This window comes from Phyllobates terribilis, unplaced genomic scaffold (assembly GCF_046119375.1).
Source record: "Phyllobates terribilis strain yellow unplaced genomic scaffold, ASM4611937v1 Scaffold_1__5_contigs__length_1240528914, whole genome shotgun sequence".
NCBI classification, from domain to species: domain Eukaryota; kingdom Metazoa; phylum Chordata; class Amphibia; order Anura; family Dendrobatidae; genus Phyllobates; species Phyllobates terribilis.
Window position 1 is genome coordinate 64128463 of NW_027362761.1, and position 23034 is coordinate 64151496.

General features: G+C 45.0%; 1 protein-coding gene across 3 annotated transcripts in view; it reads left to right on the forward strand.

The window, feature by feature from the left end:
• Positions 1 to 23034, forward strand: part of FRMPD1 (FERM and PDZ domain containing 1) — a 214799-nt gene that overhangs the window by 81155 nt on the left and 110610 nt on the right. The gene's annotated exons all lie outside the window — the stretch shown is intronic.

Sequence of the window (23034 nt, forward strand, 5' to 3'; positions counted from 1 at the left end):
CGCAGGAAATAACGAGCTGAGACGGTGTGTGAAGTCATCCGGGTCTTTACTCACTCGGGATGAACTTTCAGCTGCAAAGCTTCTCTCTGCTACTCACGGTGTACTGCGGCCACCGGGAAGGGGGTTCAGCACTTTCCAGGTAGATTAGGAGCACCTGTCGAGACCCCTCTGGTGTGTGTTCCTCTCCTTGGTAAGTTCTCCCACTAAGTCTTCTCCTGACTGTGTGTGGTACGAACGTGTTGTAAGGCCGGGTCCCACTGGATAAACGCAGTGTAAGAGATACAGGTGGCATAAGCTGCTCCGTCCGTATCCCTCTGGGATCCACTAAGCCTCCGGGCTTTTCTGACTGAGACGTGAAGTAACAAAGTCAGATATCGGGGGCCTGTCACCCCTTTTGCAGCAGGAATCCCTCTGACTAGGCCAGAGTAAAGAATACAGGTGGCGACGCCGCTCCGTCCGTATCCCCCTGGGATCCTTTTGCCTGTGGAGCCTATCTCCTCCGCTCCCCTCCAGGCCTTCTTAGGTCAGGACCTTGACCGGGTAGAGACAGTGGTTAACTCTGACCCACTCCTCGTCTCAAGGCCAGAGTACGAGGACCGTGTATCTTAAGTCAGCTGCAGCCTTTTGCTGGGCTCTGGCAGGAGACCGCAATCAGAGACGAAGGCCACAATCAATGACGAAGATCACAATCAAAGACCATGAACTTAAGATGGCCGTAGATTAAATATGAATGAATATGTGTTTCCTAAAAGTGTGTCCTCCACCCTCACCCACTACATGGTTCCCCCTATCTTTGGTTCCCCCCATCTCCTCTATCCCGGGCCGGGGCAGCACCCTGGTGCATTTAGGCCCCCTTCAAGACAGGAGTGGTGTAGTGTTGAATGGTGAAGTGGTGTCCTGAGAGATGCTCCATACTTACCTGGAAGAGGAGATACCACACCTCTATCTGAGGTGCAGTACCCCTGTGGCGACTGAACCCTCAGGGGCGCCATATATTCATGGTCTCTTATGGATTCCAGTTACAAGTGCTTCTCACTAAATTAGAATATCATCAAAAAGTTAATTTATTTCAGTTCTTCAATACAAAAGTGATACTCATATATTATATAGAGTCATTACAAACAGAGTGATCTATTTCAAGTGGTTATTTCTGTTAATGTTGATGATTATGGCTTACAGCCAATGAAAACACAAAAGTCATTATCTCAGTAAATTAGAATACTTTATAACAACAGCTTGAAAAATGTTTTTAAAATCTGAAATGTTGGCCTACTGAAATGTATGTTCAGTAAATGCACTCAATACTTGGTCGGGGCTCCTTTTGCATCAATGCGGCGTGGCATGGAAGCGATCAGCCTGTGGCACTGCTGAGGTGTTATGGAAGCCCAGGTTGCTCTGATAGCAGCCTTCAGCTCGTCTGCATTGTTGGGTCTGGTGTCTCTCATCTTCCTCTTGACAATACCCCATAGATTCTCTATGGTGTTAAGGTCAGGCGAGTTTGCTGGCCAATCAAGCATGGTGATAATGTTGTTTTTAAACCAGGTATTTGTACTTTTGGCAGTGTGGGCAGGTGCCAAGTCCTGCCGGAGAATGACATTTCCATCTCCAAAAAGCTTGTTGGCAGAGGGAAGCATGAAGCGCTCTAAAATTTCCTGGTAAACGGCTGCGCTGACTTTGGTCTTGATAAAACAGAGTGGACCTACACCAGCAGATGACATGGCTCCCCAAACCATCACTGATTGTGGAAACTTCACACTAGACCTCAAGCAGCTTGGATTGTGTGCCTCTCCTCTCTTCTTCCAGACTCTGGGACCTTGATTTCCAAATGAAGATTGGAACTCTGAGACCTTGTGGAGTTTGTCAATGACTGCCTTCTGGACATCTGTCAAGTCAGCAGTCTTCCCCATGATTGTGGAGCCTACTGAAACAGACGAAGGGACCTTGTTAAATGCTTAGGAAGTCTTTGCAGATGTTTTTGTTAATTATTTCAATTTACTGAGATAATGACTTTTGTGTTTTCATTGGCTGTAAGCCATAATCATCAACATTAACAGAAATAAACACTTGAAATAGATCACTCTGTTTGTAATGACTCTATATAATATATGGGTTTCACTTTTTGTATTGAAGAACTGAAATAAATACATTTTTTGATGATATTCTAATTTAGTGAGATGCACCTGTGTGTACATGCAAAATACATACAATACAATCTAGTTCTACTTATTACATTAACCCACCGGAGCTGGTTAAGTTTGAGGAATAGCGTTCAATAACATTCGTTAAGGGGTTTGTACAAAGTTTATAAGTGGCCCCTATTCATAAGTTGGGAATAACTTATTGATTACTGGGGGTCTGATTGCTGGCACCCCCACTGATCCCGAGAACAGAACTGCAGTCTGAATAGAGAAAAGGTCGACTGTGCACCTCTGCTCTATTAATTGTCTATGGCACTGCTGGAGATAGCTGAACTCTTCTGTTTGCCTTTATTTTTGGAAATACACAACCTACGATGATGACATACAGTATAATGTTAAATTAAACTGAACACTCAGGATCCGCAGCTTAGATGAGGTCGAAAGAATGAAATGTGCAGTAAATTTTTTAGGATAGTAGCAGGAGGTGGACGGCTTTCCTTTGCTGCTGTCACTGTCCCACAAAGGATAATGGAGAATCAATAAGATAAAAACATTTGTTTATTCTGTGGTGTGGATCTACGCGTTTTGAGGTGCTCCAACCTCGTCCTCAGGAAACAACCACATACAGCAAATCTTTGGGTACAGTTACAACTTTTTAAAGGATTTTGTGACTTTTTTAGCTAAAAATTGATGAAAAATTGTTAAAGGGAAAAATAAAGAGCATTTTTATTTGTGCACTAAATTCATGAACAGTGTGCACCATTTTGAAGAATTTAGCACAATATAAAAAAGAAAGGCCACCTCAGTAAATCACAAATGATCAGTTATGTGCCTTTGAGTCCTTAAATATTCCTGATTTATCACAGTGTTTCTTGTGGCTTGATAAATCTGACATATCTTTAGATTGTTTACTCTAAGTTTACGCCACCTATTAGTTGACTTACTTTGTGCCAGAAATTTGGAGGAGATTATTTTTTTTTCACTCCATGTTTATTATACTCTGTAGTCTGTAGAGGCCCCACAGCATAATAAGGAACAGTCAATTTGCATTAAATAATTTTAATGCACGTCAAATTTCCTATTCAAATTTGATAAAACTGCCAAATACAAATTTTAAAAATGGAAACAGACTGTAGTACTCAGAATGGAAGACGCTGTTACGAACTGCTACAAACACTAAGGAAAGATAGGAAAACTGTCCCTACTAAGCTGATTCCCTACGATGCAGCGGGGGACCTGTTCCTTGTGAACAGACCCGCCTAAGTCCTCGGCTAGTCTGAACGCAGACCTATAGATATAAGGGAGGGGTCCCTACAAGAACTAAGGACTGGGATACAGTTGGACACCTCCTAGCAGAAATTGTAGCAGAGCAAAGACAAACAAACAAACAGAAGTACTAGTGGTCAAAAGACCAAGCAAACTACAGAGTAAGGTACAAAGCACCTGGCTAGCTTAAGAGTAAAAGTAACACTGAAGTCCAGCAAGGCCAGGAGGGCGGAGCTGGATTATATAGGCAAAAAGTCATGTGACCAGCAAAATAGAAAAAACTAACAGGAGGGCTCTAACAGTACCCCCTCTTCTATGAGGATCCTCCAGGCCCAGGTCTATCAGGAAACCTCCTGTAAAACGCTCCGACAAGTCTAGGAGCAGAGACATCATCCGCCCTTACCCAGGAGTTATCCTCGGGACCGAAACCTTTCCAAGCGACGAGATACTGCAATCTCCCTCTATGCCATCTAGAATTAAGAATGCGAGAAATTTCATATTCACCGTCTTCCTCCACCGGAGGAACAGAGACAGTGGCGTCCCTATCAGAAACATCTGCTTTTTTCAATAAGGAAACATGAAACACCGGATTAATCTTCCAGGAGGTAGAAACCTCCAACCTAACAGCAGATTGGTTAACTACCTGAAGCACCTTAAACGGACCCACAAACTTCGGGCCCAATTTCTTAGAAGGAATCCTCAACCGCAGATTCCTAGAGGACAACCAAACCATGTCACCAACAGTAAACAAAACCTCTTGACGTTTCCTGTCAAAGTACCTCTTGGATTTATTGTTAGCCTCTTGAAGGTTACGACGTACATCAGTAAAAGCTCTCTCCAAATCACCGGAAAAATTCTCCTCCTCCGGCACAGCCGATACCAATTTGGAGAATGACCCAAACGACGGATGTCTCCCAGTACAACAAAAAAAAGGAGAACACCCAGCAGAAGAGGATGTATGGTTGTTAAGAACAAATTCAGCCAGTGGCAGAAACTCAGACCACCCCTCTTGATTGTCAGCCACAAAACAACGCAAAAACTGTTCAACATCCTGGTTCTTTCTTTCTGTCTGTCCATTAGACTCAGGATGATAACCAGACGAAAATGACAAATGGACTCCCAACCTGTCACAAAAGGCACGCCAAAAAGGAGCCACAAACTGAGGTCCCCTATCGGAAACAATGTCGGTAGGAACGCCATGGAGCCTGACAATTTCTTTAACAAAAGCCTTAGCGAGTGTCTTGGCGCAGGGCAGTTTGATGAAGGGAACCAAGTGACACATCTTGCTAAAACAGTCCACGACCACCCAGATAACAGTGAAACCCTCAGAGGCAGGAAGGTCAGTAATAAAATCCATAGCAAGATGCGTCCAAGGAGCACTAGAAACCTCCAGAGGGCAAAGCAACCCCGCAGCAGGAGCATGTGAAGACTTAGATCTAGCACACACAGTACATTGACGCACCCACTTAATGACTTCCTTCTGCCACCCAGGCCACCAAAAACTGCGACCTACAAGTCTCTTAGTCTCCGAAATTCCTGGATGACCTGCCAACCGAGACTCATGACACTCCACAAACAAATCTCTCCTAAAGTTCCTAGGCACAAACAACCTCCCATAGGGAGTGTTAGACGGAGCATCCTCCTGGGCTTTCAGAATCCCATCTTCCAAAACGGAGTCCAATGCTGCTATCACAACACCTTCCTGTAAAATTCTCTCCTCCTCCTTGGTACCAACCATGGGAGAAAAACTGCGAGATAAAGCATCAGCTTTTACATTCTTGGTACCCGGGATGTAAGTAACAGAAAAATTAAACCGCGAAAAAAAAGTGCCCACCTAGCTTGACAGGCATTCAAGCGCTTGGCAGCATCAAGATAGATCAGATTGTTATGATCAGTAAAAACCTGAATGGGAAATTTAGCACCTTCCAAGAGATGACGCCAATGTTCAAATGCGAGTTTAATCGCCAGCAATTCCCGATTACCGACATCGTAATTAAGTTCGGTCTCAGAAAAAATTTTTGAAAAAAAAGCACAGGGATGTACTCCATCCTTGTTTTCCTGAGACAAAACAGCACCGACCCCCACCGAAGAAGCATCAACCTCGACCAAAAAACGCTTGGTCTCATCAGGCTGCATAAGGATGGGGGCAGAACTGAACCTCTCCTTGAGATACACAAAAGCTTCAATGGCCTCAGTAGTCTACTGGACCGTATTCGCACCTTTCCTGGTGAGATCGGTCAGCGGCTTAACAATTATAGAAACATTCTTAATGAATTTTCTGTAATAATTGGCGAAACCCAAAAATCTCTGTATTGGTTTCAAACCAATAGGCCTAGGCCATTCCTGCACCGCCTGAACCTTCACCGGGTCCATCTCAAAGCCCTAGCTGGAGATAATGTAGCCCAAAAAACTAATTCTCTGCACAGCGAACTCACATTTCTCCAGCTTAGCAAAAAGTGAATTGTCACTTAACAACTGCAATACCTCACGTACGCTCTGCCAATGAGACTCCAGATCCGGCGCAAAAATCAAAATGTCATCCAAATACACCACCACAATCTTACCGATCAACGGTCTTAGGATGTCATTAATAAGGTTCTGAAAAAACGCTGGTGCGTTGGTAAGACCAAAGGGCATAACCAGATTCTCAAAATGACCTACTGGAGTGTTAAAAGCAGTTTTCCTCTCATCACCTTCCTTCATACGTAACAAATTGTATGCCCCCCGGAGATCAATCTTAGAGAACCACTTGGCCCCCACTAACTGGTTGAACGAGTCAGGAATTAATGGCAGTGGGTAGGAATTGCGTACTGTAATTTTATTAATTTCACGAAAGTCCAGACATGGACGTAAACCGCCGTCCTTTTTTTTTTTACAAAAAAAAATCCAACAGCCACAGGTGACTTAGAAGGTCTAATGTGACCGGCGGCCAAGCTTGTCTGTATGTATTCCTCCAAGGCCTTTCTCTCAGGGATAGTAAGATTAAATAAGCGACTCTTGGGAAGAGTTGCTCCAGGAACAAACTCAATAGTACAATCATAGTCCCTATGAGGAGGCAAAACTTGCGACTCCTCCTCAGAAAAAACCTTCCAAAAATCCTGAATAGGTACAGGTAATTCCCCTCTTTCCACAGCAGCAATGCGACCGTTACAACATCTATCATAGCACTTAGGACTAAGACTTAATTTCTTTGGTAGACCAGTCCAGTACAGGATTGTGGAATTTTAACCAAGGTAACCCCAAAACCACTGGAGCAGGCAAATTATTTAATACCGCCAAATCCAAATTCTCTTGGTGGATACCATTAATGGTGAGGGGAAATTCAAAAACCTTGTGAGTAATACATTTCAAGGGAGAGCCATCAACAGCAACCACAGAAATAGGAGATGACAAAAATTTGGATTCTAATTTAAATTTTTCCAAAAAACCCTCATCAATCACATTGAGTGTAGAACCACAATCCACAAATACCCGAAATTCAATCAACTCCTCCTGGAATGAGGTGCTTCCAGAAAGAAATACCCATTTTGAGTTTAAACACGCTATGCGGGCGTAACTGACCTCTTTTTTTTTTCTTTGTTCAAACGAAGCACACAGTTCTTAATAAAGTGGTCAGATTTACCGCAATAAAAACACAATCCTTTAGCAAACCTGCGGTCCTTTTCCTGAGAGTGGGATGACATTGCCCCAATCTCCATCGGTTCTCCACCCTCCGAACAGACCCTCTGAAAACTACTAGCTGCCATAGCAGTAGATTTCTCTTCATTACTCCTAGCACGCAGTCTCCTGTCCACACGTATGGCTAATTGCATTGCCTCCTGCAAGGTTCCAGGTTTTGGGAAGGCAATCAGCAGATCCTTAACCCTTTCACCTAGACCATCAAGAAACAAACATTTTAATGCTGAGTCATTCCATTCCACTTCAGCCGACCATCTTCTGAAGTATGTACAATAATTTTCCACATCACCTGATCCCTGCTTCAAACGTCTTAATTCAGTTTCAGCAGATGAGACTCGATCAGGATCATCATACAACAACCACATAGCAGAAAAAAAATCTTCCACAGATCTAAAACACGGATCATTAGGTTGTAGAGAAAAGGCCCATCCCTGTGGTTCTTTGCGCAAAAGTGACATTATAAACCCAATGCGCTGTGATTCATTCCCCGAGGATCTGGGTCTTAAACGAAAATATAATAAACAAGCGTTTTTAAAGGAAAAAAAATCTTGCCGTTTATCATAAAAAAAATCTGGAAGTCCTACCTTCGTTCGACAAAATGCGCTCCAGGACAGCTACTCACGTGTTGCTGGAGCTCGGCCACCTCCAAAGACAGTCCCTGCAGGCGTTGAGCCAACTCCTGAACCGACACCATGCTGAAATCAGGATCTCTTTCCTTAGAGTGTTTTATTTTTGGGCTGGACTTACTGTTATGAACTGCTACAAACACTAAGGAAAGATAGGAAAACTGTCCCTTCAATAGGACTAAGCTGATTCCCTACGATGCAGCAGGGGACCTGTTCCTTGTGAACAGACCCGCCTAAGTCCTCGGCTAGTCTGAACGCAGACCTATAGATATAAGGGAGGGGTCTCTACAAGAACTAAGGACTGGGATATAGTTGGACACCTCCTAGCAGAAATTGTAGCAGAGCAAAGACAAACAAACAAACAGAAGTACTAGTGGTCAAAAGACCAAGCAAACTACAGAGTAAGGTACAAAGTACCTGGCTAGCTTAAGAGTAAAAGTAACACTGAAGTACAGCAAGGCCAGGAGGGCGGAGCTGGATTATATAGGCAAAAAGTCATGTGACCAGCAAAATAGAAAAAACTAACAGTAGGGTTCTAACAGACGCTATACAGACAGAGCCTGATGAAGACCTCAAGCATGAGATTGAAACGCGTTGCTTCACAAACACATTTTGTTAGTTACAAGAGGATGATTTTAGTTTTGTTGTTCTTTCTGAAGAGAGGTCAGTCAGGATAAGAAGAACACTTTCAAGCAGAAAAAGTCCTGAAACATATACCGCTCCAGGCTGTGGTGTGTATCATCTTGTAGCTGATGTGATTACCATTTATTAATACTGATTAACTGCTAGCTTTATTTTATATCTCTGTTGTGCCTGAGGTTCTTTCCGGATACCTTGTCTCTAATTCTTTACAGATGGATTCTTTTATAGGATTTCAGTCTACTTCTTCAGAAAAAAAACAACTGCAAATTATTGATCTACCTTATAACAATTCAAAGCCTTTTACTCTGTATTTCTTCCTAATAAGTTAAACTTATAAAAGATGGAAGTGCAAGATTTTATATATGTCTCATATGAAGACTTACTAACCTTGAATCACATTTGATTTACTGTAAGCAGTCGAGGTGCTCACCTGTAAATTGGAGTAAATATATAGCATTACCTCACATTCCACTGACTTCACTTTTTCCTTAATAAGAGAAAAATCGCAGCTGCTGAGCTCAGTGATTGACTACAGCACTGTCGTTGTGACGTCACTGCTGCAGCCGATCAACAATGGTTCTGGTGAGAGTAAGTAAAGATAGTTTGTTTTTCTACACATCAGTAAAGCTATAAAGAAGAATACATATATTTATTTTATTTATTTTACTCACTTATATAGAGCCATTAATTCCACAGCGCTTCACAGACAATATCGGCACTGTCCCCAATGGGGCTCACAATCTAAATTCCCTAAGGACATCAGGGACAAAATTGTAGACCTGCACAAGGTTGGGATGGGCTACAGGACAATAGGCAAGCAGCTTGGTGAGAAGGCAACAACTGTTAGCACAATTATTAGAAAATGGAAACAAACAAAAGGTGACTGTCAATCTTCCTTGGTCTGGGGCTCTATGCAAGATCTCACCTCGTGGGGTAAGGATGATTCTGAGAATGGTCAGGAATCAGCCCAGAACTACATGGGAGGACTTGTTCAATGATCTGAAGAGAGCTGAGGCCACAGTCTCAAACATTACCGTTAGTAACACACTAAGCCGTCATGGATTAAAATCCTGCAGGGCGCACAAGGTCCCCCTGCTCATGCAGGCACATGTCTAGGCCCATTTGAAGTTCGCCAATGACAATCTGGATGATCCAGAGGAGACATGGGTGAAGATCATTTGGTCAGATGAGACCAAAATAGAACTTTTTGGTATCAACTTCACTGTTTGGAGGAAGAAGAAGGATGAGTATAACTCCATGAACACTGTCACAACCATGAAGCATGGTGGGGGAAAGCTCATACTTTTTAGGGTGTTTTTCTGCAAAGAGGACAAGACGACTGCAACGTATTGAAGGGAGGATGGATAGGGGCATGTATCGTGAGATTTTGGTCAACAGCCTCCTTCTCTCAGTAAGAGCATTGAAGATGGGTCGTGGCTGGGTCTTCCAGCATGACAATGACCCAAAACACAGCCAGGGCAACTAAGGAGTGGCTCACTAAGAAGCATTTCAAGGTCCTGGAGTGGCCTAGCCAGTCTCCAGACCTGAATCCAATAGAAAATATTTGGAAGAACTGAAACTCAATGCCCAGCGACAGCCTTGAAACCTGAAAGATATGGAGAAGATCTGTTGAGAAGTGGGACAAAATCCCTGCTGCAGTGTGTGCAAACTTGGTAAAGAACTACAGGAAATGTCTGACCTTTGTAATTGCAAACAAAGGTTTCTGTACCAAATATTAAGTTCTGTTTTATTATTGTATCAAATACTTATTTCATGCAATAAAATGCAATTTAATTATGTAAAAATCATGCAATGTGATTTTCTGGATTGTTTTTTAAGATTCTGTCTCTCACAGTTGAAGTGTACCTACGATAAAAATTACAGACCTCTCCATTCGTTGTAGGTGGGAAAACTTGCAAGATCGGCAGTGTATCAAATACTTATTTTCCCCACTGTGTATATACAGTGAGGGAAATAGGTATTTGATCCCTTGCTGTTTTTGTAAGTTTGCCCACTGACAAAGACATGAACAGTCTATAATTTTAAGGGTAAGTTAATTTTAACATTGAGAGATAGAATATCCCCAAAAAAATCAAGAAGATCACATTGTATAAATTAGATAAATTTATTTGCATTTTGCAGTGAGAAATAAGTATTTGATCCCTCTGGCAAACAACACTTAATACTTGGTGGCAAAACCCTTGTTGGCAAGCACAGCAGTCACACGTTGTTTGTAGTTGATGATGAGGGTTGCGCACATGTCAGGAGGAATTTTGGTCCATTCCTCTTTCCAGATCATCTCTAAATCATTACGATTTTGAGGCTGTCGCTTGGCAACTCGGAGCTTCAACTCTCTCCATAAGTTTTCTATGGGATTAAGGTCTGGCTGGCTAGGCCACTCCTTGACCTTATTGTGCTTCTTTTTGAGCTACTCCTTTGTTGCCTTGGCTGACTGTTTGGGGTCATTGTCTTGCTGGAAGACCCAGCCACGACCCATCTTCAATGCTCTTACTGACGGAAGAAGGTTGTTGGCCAAAATCTCACGATACATGACCCCATCCATCTTCCCTTCAGTACAGTGCAGTCGTCACGTCCCTTTTGCAGAAAAGCACCCCCAAGTATAATGTTTCCCCCACCATGCTTCACGGTTGGCACAATGTTCTTAGGGTTGTACTCATCCTTCTTCTTCCTCCAAACACGGCAAGTTGAGTTAATGCCAAAGAGCTCAATTTTTGTCTCATCTGACCACAGCAACTTCTCCCAATAACTCACAGAATCATCCAGGTGTTCATTGGCAAACTTCAGACAGGCCTGCATATGTGTCTTCTTGAGCAAGGGGACCTTGCGGGCACTGCAGGATTTTAAACCTTTAAGGCGTAATGTGTTACCAATGGTTTTCGTAGTGACTGTAGTCCCAGCTGCCTGGAGATCATTAACAAGTTCCCGCTGTGTAGTTTTAGGCTGATTTCTCACCTTCCTCATGATCAAGGATACCCCACGAGATTTTGCATGATGCCCCTGATCGATGTCGATTGACAGTCATTTTGTATTTCTTCCATTTTCTTACTATTGCACCAACAGTTGTCTTCTCACCCAGCGTCTTACTTATGGTTTTGTAGCCCATTCCAGCTTTGTGCAGGTCTATGATCTTGTCCCTGACTTCCTTAGAAAGCTCTTTGGTCCATGTTGTAGAGGTTAGAGTCTGACTGATTAATTGAGTCTGAGGACAGGAGTCTTTTATACAGGTGACTATGTAAGACAGCTGTCTTTAATGCAGGTAACGAGTTGATTAGGAGCGTCTAACTGGTCTGTAGGAGCCAGAACTCATAATGGTTTGTAGGGGATCAATTACTTATTTCTCACTTCAAAATGCAAAACAAATTATCTAATTTATACAATGTGATTTTCTTGATTTTTTTGGATATTCTATCTCACAATGATAAAATTAACCTACCCTTAAAATTATAGACTGTTCATGTCTTTGTCAGTGGGCAAACTTACAAAAATAGCAAGGGATCAAACACTTATTTCCCCCACTCTATATATATATATATATATATATATATATATACATACAGTACAGACCAAAAGTTTGGACACACCTTCTCATTTAATGATTTTTCTGTATTTTCATGACTTTGAAAATTGTACATTCACACTGAGGGCATCAAAACTATGAATTAACACATGTGGAATTATATACTTAACAAAAAAGTGTGAATCAACTGGTTTTCACTTCAGAGGTGCGCACTGTCAGGTTTAATAAGTGAGATTTCTTGCCTTATAAATGGGGTTGGGACCATCAGTGGCCAAAAAAAAACGAGAAAAACGAGTGGCCATCATTACTTTAAGAAATGAAGGTCAGTCAGTCCAAAAAATTGAGCAAACTTTGAAAGTGTCCCCAAGTGCAGTTGCAAAAACCATCAAGCGCTACAAAGAAACTGGCTCACATGAGTACCGCCCCAGGAAAGGAAGACCAAGAGTCACCTCTGCTTCTGAGGATAAGTTTATCCGAGTCACCAGCATCAGAAATTGCAGGTTAACAGCAGCTCAGATTAGAGACCAGGTCAATGCCACACAGAGTTCTAGCAGCAGACACATCTCTACAACAACTGTTAAGAGGAGACTTTGTGCAGCAGGCCTTCATGGTAAAATAGCTGCTAGGAAACCACTGCTTAGGACAGGCAACAAGCAGAAGAGACTCGTTTGGGCTAAAGAACACAAGGACATTAGACCAGTGGAAATCTGTGCTTTGGTCTGATTGAGTCCAAATTTGAGATCTTTGGTTCCAACCACCGTGTCTTTGTGCGACGCAGAAAAGGTGAACGGATGGACTCTACATGCCTGGTTCCCACCGTGAAGCATGGAGGAGGAGGTGTGATGGTGTGGGGGTGCTTTGCTGGTGATTTATTCAAAATTGAAGGCATACTGAACCAGCATGGCTACCACAGCATCTTGCAGCGGCATGCTATTCCATCCGGTTTGCGTTTAGTTGGACCATCATTTATTTTTCAACAGGACAATGACCCCAAACACACCTCCAGGCTGTGTAAGGGCTATTTGACGAAGAAGGAGAGTGATGGGGTGCTACGCCAGATGACCTGGCCTTCACAGTCACCAGACCTGAACCCAATCGAGATGGTTTGGGGTGAGCTGGACCGCAGAGTGAAGGCAAAAGGGCCAACAAGTGTTAAGCATCTCTGGGAACTCCTTCAAGATTGTTGGAAGACCATTTCCGGTGACTACCTCTTGAAGCTCATCAAGAGAATACCAAGAGTGTGCAAAGCAGTCATCAAAGCAAAAGGTGGCTACTTTGAAGAACCTAGAATATAAGACTTTTTTTTAGTTGTTTCACAGTTTTTTGTTAAGTATATAATTCCACATGTGTTAATTCATAGTTTTGATGCCTTCAGTGTGAATGTACAATTTTCATAGTCATGAAAATACAGAAAAATCTTTAAATGAGAAGGTGTGTCCAAACTTTTAGTCTGTACTGTATATGTGGCACCCCAGGGGTCTGGTTGCCACAGTAATAGGAATATTACGTCTGAGAGCAAGTGGGAGGTTTCTCTGGTCAGGAGCCCTAAGCATGCAACACCGCCCGCCCAGACCTGGGAGGGGAGGAATCTGCCCTTATAAACTGGGTCTGGGGCGGGATTAGAGAGTCAGAGCCTGGAGAGGGAAAGTTACAGCAGGAGCTCTGTAGGAGCTCGGAGCAGAAGACCGGGGGCTGGAAGCTAAGCAGAGATATAGCTCGCCCTGGCAGAAGAATCTGATAACCGGACACCGGAGTCCGAGGCTGTGGGGACTGATATTCACCCAGCAGCAGAAACCAGCCGGCAGGGGATTCCAGGTCCTCTGGCCATAGAAGCCCGGGGCTCAGTCACAAGGAAGGGACCAGCACCGCCATCCAGGAGCGGAGGCTAACAGAAGGCCCCAAGTCACCAGCCATACGGGTGAGCACCACACGGTATACTCAGGGACGTGGGCTACTTCTACCCGCTTACAGCAAGGTAGCCAGAAAGAGTGCAGATAGACGGGGAGGCCTACAACTCCACCTGGCCAGGGGAACTCCTGTTTGCTCGCAGACTGACCAGGCCCCTTATTTTAGCCAGTACTGCCGGGAGGGTCTGCCTTAATATCACCAGTAAAGACCCTGAACTGCACTGCAAAGACTCTGAGTCGTTCCTGCTTCATCGCCGCACCAGCACTACTAGTGCTGGGACTCCCGTGCACTATCACCCTCATCATCAACTACACTGCCCTGGGGCTCCACTCTTCCCGTGGGGAGTCACACTACCTCAGCTGCACTCACCATCAGCCCCAGCGGTCTGCCTTGCAGCGGCGGTCCGCGCTGACCGCAATCCACGGGTGGCGTAGTCGGACAATTAACCTAAAACCCACAAAATACCGCCATTGGCCTGACCACCCTGAGCCACGGGACCGGGTCACCGCTACGGATACTACAATCCCCAGAAGCCCGGTTCCGGGTGCCCCTCGGCCCAGGGGGCGAGTCATATATATATATATATATATACTATATATATATATATATATATATATATATTTATATATATATGCACATTCATAAAGTGGCATTTAAAGGTCAAGCACCCCTGTTCAAAATTACTGTTATTGTTAAGGCTGTGTGCCCACTATGCGTTTTTTAAGCGTTTCCGCAGGAGCAATTCCGCCACAGAAACGCTTAAAAAACGCTTGGTAGAAGGTCTGCAATGTTCCCCAATGATAATCTGCATGTGCTGTGCACATGCTGCGGAAATTTCCGCTGCGGATTATCATTGCGGAAAAATCCGCAGCACTACCAATTATTTTGCGTAATCGCGGCGTTTTCGCTGCCATTGACTTGCATTAAATCACTTTATATCCGCATGACTACATGTGCACATGCGGATATTAAGCGATTTATTGTGCGGATGGTACCCGGGTCTGGAGAAGAGGAGATGCTCCTCCAGACTCGGGTACCATAGTACCTGTAGTTTAAAAAGAATTAAAATAAAAAATATACATTATACTCGCCTTCTGATGGCCCCCGGTCTCCATAGTGATGCGTCCTGGCTCCCCTGCAGCTCGCGATGGTCTAAAAGGACCTGCCAAGATGTCATTTAGTTATGTGACAGATCACGCGACCTCTGACGTCGGCGGTCGCGTGACCTGTCACATGACTAAATGTCTTCATGGAAGGTCCTTTTACACAACCGCGAGACAACGGGGAGACCGGACGCATCGGATAAGGAGACCGGGGGCCATCGGAAGGTGAGTATATGTTTTTTTTTATTTTTTACCATTTTTATTCTTTTTTTAAACTAACTTGGTCACACTATATAAATCCATGCCGGTTGCATGGATTTATATAGTGTGACCAAGTTGTCAAGCACTTTTCCAAGTGATGCTAAAATTGCTTGGAAAGTGCTTGACAACCCGCATGAGAAATCGTATGATCAAAACGCTTCACAAACGCTTGTCCCTGGCTTAAAAAAATGCATGGAAAATCCGCATGCGTTTTTTCTGCCAGGGAGATGCAGGAACGTTCAGGAAAAATCCAGAGCATTTCTGCATTGTGGGCACATAGCCTAACAGTTAAGAAACTTGAAGATGAAATGACCTCTAAAAGGCATAAAATTAAAGATCACACATTTCCTTTGTATTTTAGGTAACAAAAAAATATTTTCATATTTTACAGTTTAAAAATTACAAAAAGGTAAATGAGCCAATGGAAAAGTTTGGGCACCAAGCATGGTTATCACCTAGTAGCACCCCCTTTTGAAAGTATCACAGCTTGTAAACGCTTTTTGTTGCCAGGCAAGAGTCTTTCAATTCTTGTTTGAGGGATTTTCATCCATTCTTTCTCGAAAAATTCTTCCAGTTTTGTGAGATTCCTGGGTCGTCTTGCATGCATTGCTATTTTGAGGTCTAGCCACAGATTTTCAATGATGTTCGGATCAGGGGACTGTGAGGGCCATTGTAAAACCTTCAGCTTGCGCCTTTTGAGGTAGTCTATTGTGGATTTTGATGCATATTTAGGATCATTATTAGTGTTGAGCATTCCGATACTGAAATATCGGGTATCGGCCGATATTCGCGGTATCGGAATTCCGATACTTAATTCCGATACTTTTACAATTTAATACCGGAATCGGAAGTTCCCATAATGCCTGCGCTCTGCAGTGTCTCTGAAAGATGACAAGCTGGATGGCAGCGCTCAGCTGCGATCCAGCCTGTCATCAGAATGCCATCCCAGCGTGGGAGAATTCTCCTGATTGTTTAAAAGCCGGCGGGCGGTAAAAAGCCGCCAGCTTTTAAACAATCACACAGCCCCATACTGCTTCCCCGCAGCCTCCCACCCCGATCCTCCGCTCCCCTCGCCACCTCCCATCCCGATCGTAAGTTAGGACCGGGCGGGGAGCACAGCACCAAGGAGCGGGGAGCGAAGGACCGGGGCGGGGAAGCCGGCAGTGAAAAGACTTCACCGCCGGCTTTTCCGTTCTGTGCTGCGCTTTCCCGCCGCTTTTTTCAAATGAACAGCTGAGGTATCAGGTGATGCCGATCAGCTGTTCATTTGAAGTAGCCGCGGTGCCCTCGGAGGGTTCATGTGAGTTCATGCTTGACTGCATTGCATGAACTCACATGAACTTTCCCACGGCCGCACAGGTCAGCCTCACCTCCCAGATCATCAGCCCGTCATGATTGGTGTGTGTGGGTGTGTGTGCGGGTGTGTGCGGTGTCTGTGCGATGTCTGCGGGTGTGTGCGTGCAGGAAAACATAAGCCGATGTGACACTACTACTCCCATCGGCCTATGCCTGTCCCCCGTCCACTCGTGCCAGCAGGATCAGCTCGATGGGAGCAGTAGTTCCCATCAGCCTGATCCTGCTATTTAAATTGCCCTACTGTGTCACCAATAAATTTTAAATACATGTCATTGGTGGCCAGTGGTTACCTACAATAAATTAGTTTATACATTACCTGTCCCCGCCGATCGCCACCTAAAATAAAGTAAAAAATAAAAAACTACACCTATACTCACCTAGACACCAAATTCCCCGAAGCCATCGATCTCCTGTAATAAAATAGAAAATAATAAACCACAACCTTATCCTTACCCCTCCGTAGTAGTCCACGAGTGTCCCACGAAGATCTCCAGTTTAGAGCAGCCACATAGAATGTGACCGCTCTGAACCTCCGCCGCCGCTAGAATGATGGGGCCGTAAAGCGTCCCCGTCATTGCATAAGCGGGTTCGCCGGAGTTCAGGCAGCGCTGCTCCGGTCAGCTCCTTTACGGCCCTGCTGTACCGTGAGAAATTCCCACGGTACAGCAGTGCCGTAAAGGAGGTCTCCGGAGCAGCGCTGACTGAATGCACTCCGGTGACCTCAGTCAGGGGCTCCCGCTGCCGGGAGCGGACGTGTTCCCGGCAGCGTGAGCTTACAGCAGCAATGACAGCTGTCACATCTCCAGATGTGACAGCTGTGCATGGGAGATCAGCGCAGGAACGTGGACAGGTAACTATTTTTTTTTAGTAAACTAAGAATTAAATAAAATGGTGTGTTTTATTTCAAATAAATTATTTTTTTCTGGGTGTTTGTGTTTTTTTATTTTTAACACTTTGTAGGTTAGTAATGGGGGTGTCTTATAGACGCCCATCATTACTAACCTGGGCTTCATGGCAGCTGGCGCTGACATGAACCCCACCACTATTACCCCCTGCCACTGCACCAGGGCAGCGTGGAAGAGCGAGGCTAAGTGCCAGAATTGGCGCATCCTATGGATGCGCCATTTCTGGGGCGGCTGACGGCTGGTGTTTCTAGCCTGGGAGGGGGCCAATATTCACGGCACCCTTCCTGGGCTATTAATATCAGCCCCCAGCTGTCTGCCTAGCCTTTGCTAATTATTAAAATAGGGGGGACCCTACGTCATTTTTTGGGGGGGTCTCCCATTTTAATAGCTAGTAAAGGCTAGGTATTCAGCTGGGGGCTGATATTAGTAGCCTGGGAAGCTCCGTGGGTATTACCCCCTTCCCAGGCTTCAAACATCTGCCCCAGCCGTCTGCTTAACCTCCGCTAGAGACTAAAATTATGGGGGATCCCACGCCAATTTTATTTTTAATAAATCCTTTATTTTAACACTAAATGACACTTGAGGGGTTAATAAAGATGCAGTCCCTAAATTATTATTTATTTTTTAATTAATTTTTCCCAAAAATTTTGACGTGGGCTTTGCCATATTTTTGTATGCCAGCCAGGTACAGCATCCAGGAACGGGCTGCCCCCAACCCCCAGCTATTTGTACCTGGCCGGACACAACAATATAGGGAAGCCCTTTTTTTTTTAATTATTTCATGAAATAATTAAAAAAAAATTGAAGTGGGGCTTCGCACTATATTTGTGTCCAGCCAGGTACAGCACGCAGGAACGGGCTGCCCCCAACCACTAGCTGCCTATTTGTACTTGGCCGGACACAACAATATAGGGATACCTTTTTTTTTTTAATTATTTCATGAAATAATTAAAAAAAAATTGACGTGGGGCTTCGCCCTGTTTTTGTGTCCAGCCAGGTACAACTAGGCAGCTGGGGGCTGGAATCCGCAGCGCTGGGAGGCCCAAGCTTTCTGGGCCACCCCCGCTGCAAATTGCAGTCCGCAGCCACCCCGGAAAATGTCGCGTTCATAGAAGCGCCATCTTCTGGCGCTGTACCCAACTCATCCAGGGTCCTGGTGCGGTGGCTCACTGGGTAATAAAGGGGTTAGGGCCATTGGCATTATCAGCTGGCCCTAAGCCCGAAATTCATGGGGTCACGCCAATATTAGACATGACCACCATGAATTTCTAGTAAAGTATTTAAAAAAAGCACAACACCCAGAATAAAGTCCTTTAATTGAAATAAACGCACAATTCTTTATTGTTCTAAATTAAACCATACTTACCATCACGCCCATTCCAGCTGAAGCCAACGATCTCCTGCAATAAAAGAAAAATAATAAAGCAACATCATCCTTACCTTTACATGGTTCCCATGACAGCTTCAGCTCTGCTACATCGAGATGACAGGCTGGACCGCAGCAGAAAGCTGCCATCCAGCCTGTCATCCCGCAGACACTGAGAAGCGCAGGCATGCTTGCGCTCCTCAGTGTCTGGCTGTGACGGCATAAAGATGAGCCGAGGTCATGTCCAATGAACTCGGCTCACCTCATGCACGTCACTGACAGCGTGGGAAAATTCTCCTGCACTCAGCGCTTCGGCGTGAGAATTCTCCCACGCTGTCAGTGACGTGCATGAGGTCAGCTGAGTTCATTGGACATGAACTCACCTCATGCACGTCACTGACAGCGTGGGAAAATTCTCACGCTGAAGCGCTGAGTGCAGGAGAATTCTCCCACGCTGTCAGTGACGTGCATGAGGTGAGCTGAGTTCATTGTCGGCTCATCTGGATGCCGTCACAGAGAGACACTGAGGAGCGCAAGCATGCCTGCGCTTCTCAGTGTCTGCGGGATGACAGGCTGGATGGCAGCGTTCTGCTGCGGTCCAGCCTGTCATCTCGATGTAGCAGAGCTGAAGCTGTCGTGGGAACCATGGAAAGGTAAGGATGATGTTGCTTTATTATTTTACTTTTATTGCAGGAGATTGTTGGCTTCAGCTGGAATGGGCGTGATGGTAAGTATGGTTTAATTTAGAACAATAAAGAATTGTGTGTTTATTTCAATTAAAGGACTTTATTCTGGGTGTTTGTGTTTTTTTTTAACTTTCACTATGGGGTTAGTAATGGGGGTGTCTTATAGACGCCTCTCCATTACTAACCTGGGCTTGATGTCAGCTGGCATTATAAGCTGACATCAACCCCAGCCCTATTACCCCACTGCCACCACTACAGGGCAGTGGGAAGAGCGAGGCTAAGTGCCAGAATTGGGGCATCCTATGGATGCGCCATTTCTGGGGCGGCTGACGGCTGGTGTTTCTAGCCTGGGAGGGGGCCAATATTCATGGCACCCTTCCTGGGCTATTAATGTCTGCCCCCAGCTGTCTGCCTAGCCTTTGCTAGCTATTAAATTAGGGGGGGACCCCACGTCATTTTTTTGGGGGGTCCCCCATTTTAATAGCTAGTAAAGGCTAAGTATTCAGCTGGGGGCTGATAATAGTAGCCTGGGAAGCTCCGTGGGTATTTCCCCCTTCCCAGGCCTCAAACATCTGCCCCAGGCGTCTGCTTAACCTCCGCTAGAGCCTAAAATTACGGGGAACCCCACGCCAATTTTTTTTTAAGTAAATCCTTTATTTTAACACTAAATGATAAGTACAGTAATCAACACTATCACTGTACTTCTTATATATGTGACTGACATGTTTCCATCTATCTAATCTATGTGTGATTCTCTATTCCTTCTATTCTAAATTGTTCGGTACAGATGCTGAATTGCCGGCCGGCTTTTTTAAAGAGACGGTGCATGAAAACACTATTATTTTTTTTTATAAATCCTTTATACTAAATGACAAGTACAGTAATCAACACTGTCACTGTACTTCATATATATGTGACTGACATGTTTCTATCTATCTAATCTATGTGTGAAGCTCTATTCTTTCTGTTCTAAATTGTCGGGTACCGGTGTATGCCGCTGATGAATTGCCGGCTTTTCGTGTAATACATTCTACATTATTCTTAGTTGTTTTACTTCATGTAGAATTAACCTACAAGGAAAGAAAGGGTTTATTTTCATTCCGATATTTGTGTCCCATTGACTTGCATTTGTTTCCGGTATCGGAATCGGCGATATCCGATACTTTTTGGGTATCGGTCCGATCCAATCCGATACGATATTTCCTGATATCGGAAGGTATCGCTCAACACTAATCATTATGTATTTGTAGAATCCATCCTCTTTTCAACTTCAGCTTTTTTACAAATGTTGTTATGTTTGCATCAAGAATTTGTTGAAATTTAATTGAATCCATTCTTCTCTCTACCCGTGAAATGTTCCCCATGCCATCAGCTGCAACATAACACCAAAGCATGATTGATCCACCCCCATGCTTAATGGTTGGCGAGATAATAATAATAGTTTTTATTTCTATAGCGACAACATATTCCGCAGCACTTTACATTTTAGAGGGGACTTGTACAGACAATAAAAGACATTACAGAATAACAATAATCACATAAATCAACAGATACCAGGAGGAGAGAGGGCCCTGCTCGCAAGCTTACAATCTATGAGAGATGTTCTTTTCCTGAAATTCTGTGCCCATTTTTCTCCACACATACTGTACTTTTGATTATTGTGGCCAAATAGTTCTATTTTAAACTCATCGGTCCACAGGACTTGTTTCCAAAATGCATCAGGCTTGATTAGATGTTTTTTTGCTACTTCTGACACTGAATTTTATGGTGAGAACGTGGAGAGGTTTTCTTGTGATGACTCTTCAATGAAGGCCATATTTGTGCAGGTGTCTCTGAACAGTAGAACAATGTACCACAACTCCAGGATCTGTTAAATCTTTCTGAAGGTCTTTTGCAGTCAAGTGGGGATTCTGATTTGCCTCTCTAGCAATCCTTCAAGCAGAGCTCACTGAAATTGGGCGGCCCCCCCACCTCGATGGACACATCTACATACATGGCCACTGCTACTCGGGGCGGGCCTTGCTTTGGGCCCCATTCTGGAACCCGTTCCACAATGGGAGGTGGTTTCTTGTTGTCTCTGGTCTTGCATATAATGACGCCCGTTCTTCTGGGGTGGGCGCCACATTCAGTATACAACACAGTCTCTAGGCGCACAATATGCGGTGATAACAGGTGGGTTCATATCCTGTTCGTGACGCCAAGTATGACGCGCCCCCTGGGCCGTGGGGTACTCGGTAGCCGGGACGGTTGTTGCTAGGGGAGATGTCACAGTGGCAGCGACCCCATCCGTGACCCAGGGCGGTCAATAAAAGGGGAATTCGGGAAAGGGGATTTATAGTTCTTTTTAATGTTCGTGACGCCACCTGTGGTATGCGGCTAAAGGGAGCAGCCGCTGTGGAGCATGTCCTCTGGAGCTGATGTTAGTGCAGCAGAGTTGATTCAGCTCTCCACAAGCAGAGCTTAGTTCCAGGGCAGGGTAGATGTTGTAGATATTGAGGTAGCGGTTGTGGTGCAGTGTAGTGCAGGGGGTGATGGTGCAGCAGTAATAATTCACAGAGACAGTGGGGTGCAGTCTTCCGGATTTACTCACAGTTCTCACTTTGCTCCTGGTTACAACTGCAGATCATAACTTCCCACGTCGTCCTGTGCTTACTCAGGGAGGGGTTCAGCAAACCCTCAGGTACCTCCGGAGTACGCAATGGGACCCCCTTCTGTGTGTTCCTTTTGGCCGTCTCCCTGCACCTCACACCTAGTGTCCCAATCCAGTGACCGCGGACCTTATCGGGCGACGTCTTCTTTGTCCCCTGGGTCCTCTATGGCCACCTTTTCGGTGAGTTAGATGTGGCTTTTGGCTGGAGCACCTGAAATGCTGCACCCTCCGGTTACCTAGTTGAATATTGCAATTCTCACTAGTTAGGGGCCGGTCCCCTCTGCGACCAGATCCCTCCACCGCCTGGTAGATTCAGGCGTATGGGTGGCCTCCAGCACTGCCCGTATCCCTGGGATCCTTTCTTCACTCCTGGAGCCTTCTCTCTGCTCCCGTTCCTTCCTCCTCTCCTTCTCATGGGCCTCCTCACTCAGGCCCGCGCTTCCCTGAGCAGAGCTCCTGCAGAGCTCCTGCTCCCAACTCTTCCTCTGACTCTCTCTCACTTCTTCTCAGACTCTGACTCAGTCTTTCTCTAGAATGTTCCACCCTCTCTTTTATATCACTTCTTACTGAGCTCCCTTGAACTACTTCCTCCACCCACACCCACTACATGGTTCCCCCTACTCTGGTTCCCCCCACTCCAGCCAGGGACAGGGCTCAGCTGAGGAGCAGCGCATCTTGCCCCTCCTGCCGGTCTGGAGTAGTGTAGTGTTGAATGCAGGTGTTAGGGTCCCGGGCAGTACTCCTTCCTTACCTGAGAGTGAGATACCACACCTCTGGGTGAGATGTAGTACCTCTGTGGCGACTGAACCCGCAGGGGCGCCACATACCCCCCTGGTAAAACACAGCACGTCCGCGGGCTGGAACAGAGTAAAACAAGGTTTTAGACATACAATTTTTTAGAATGCATTCGC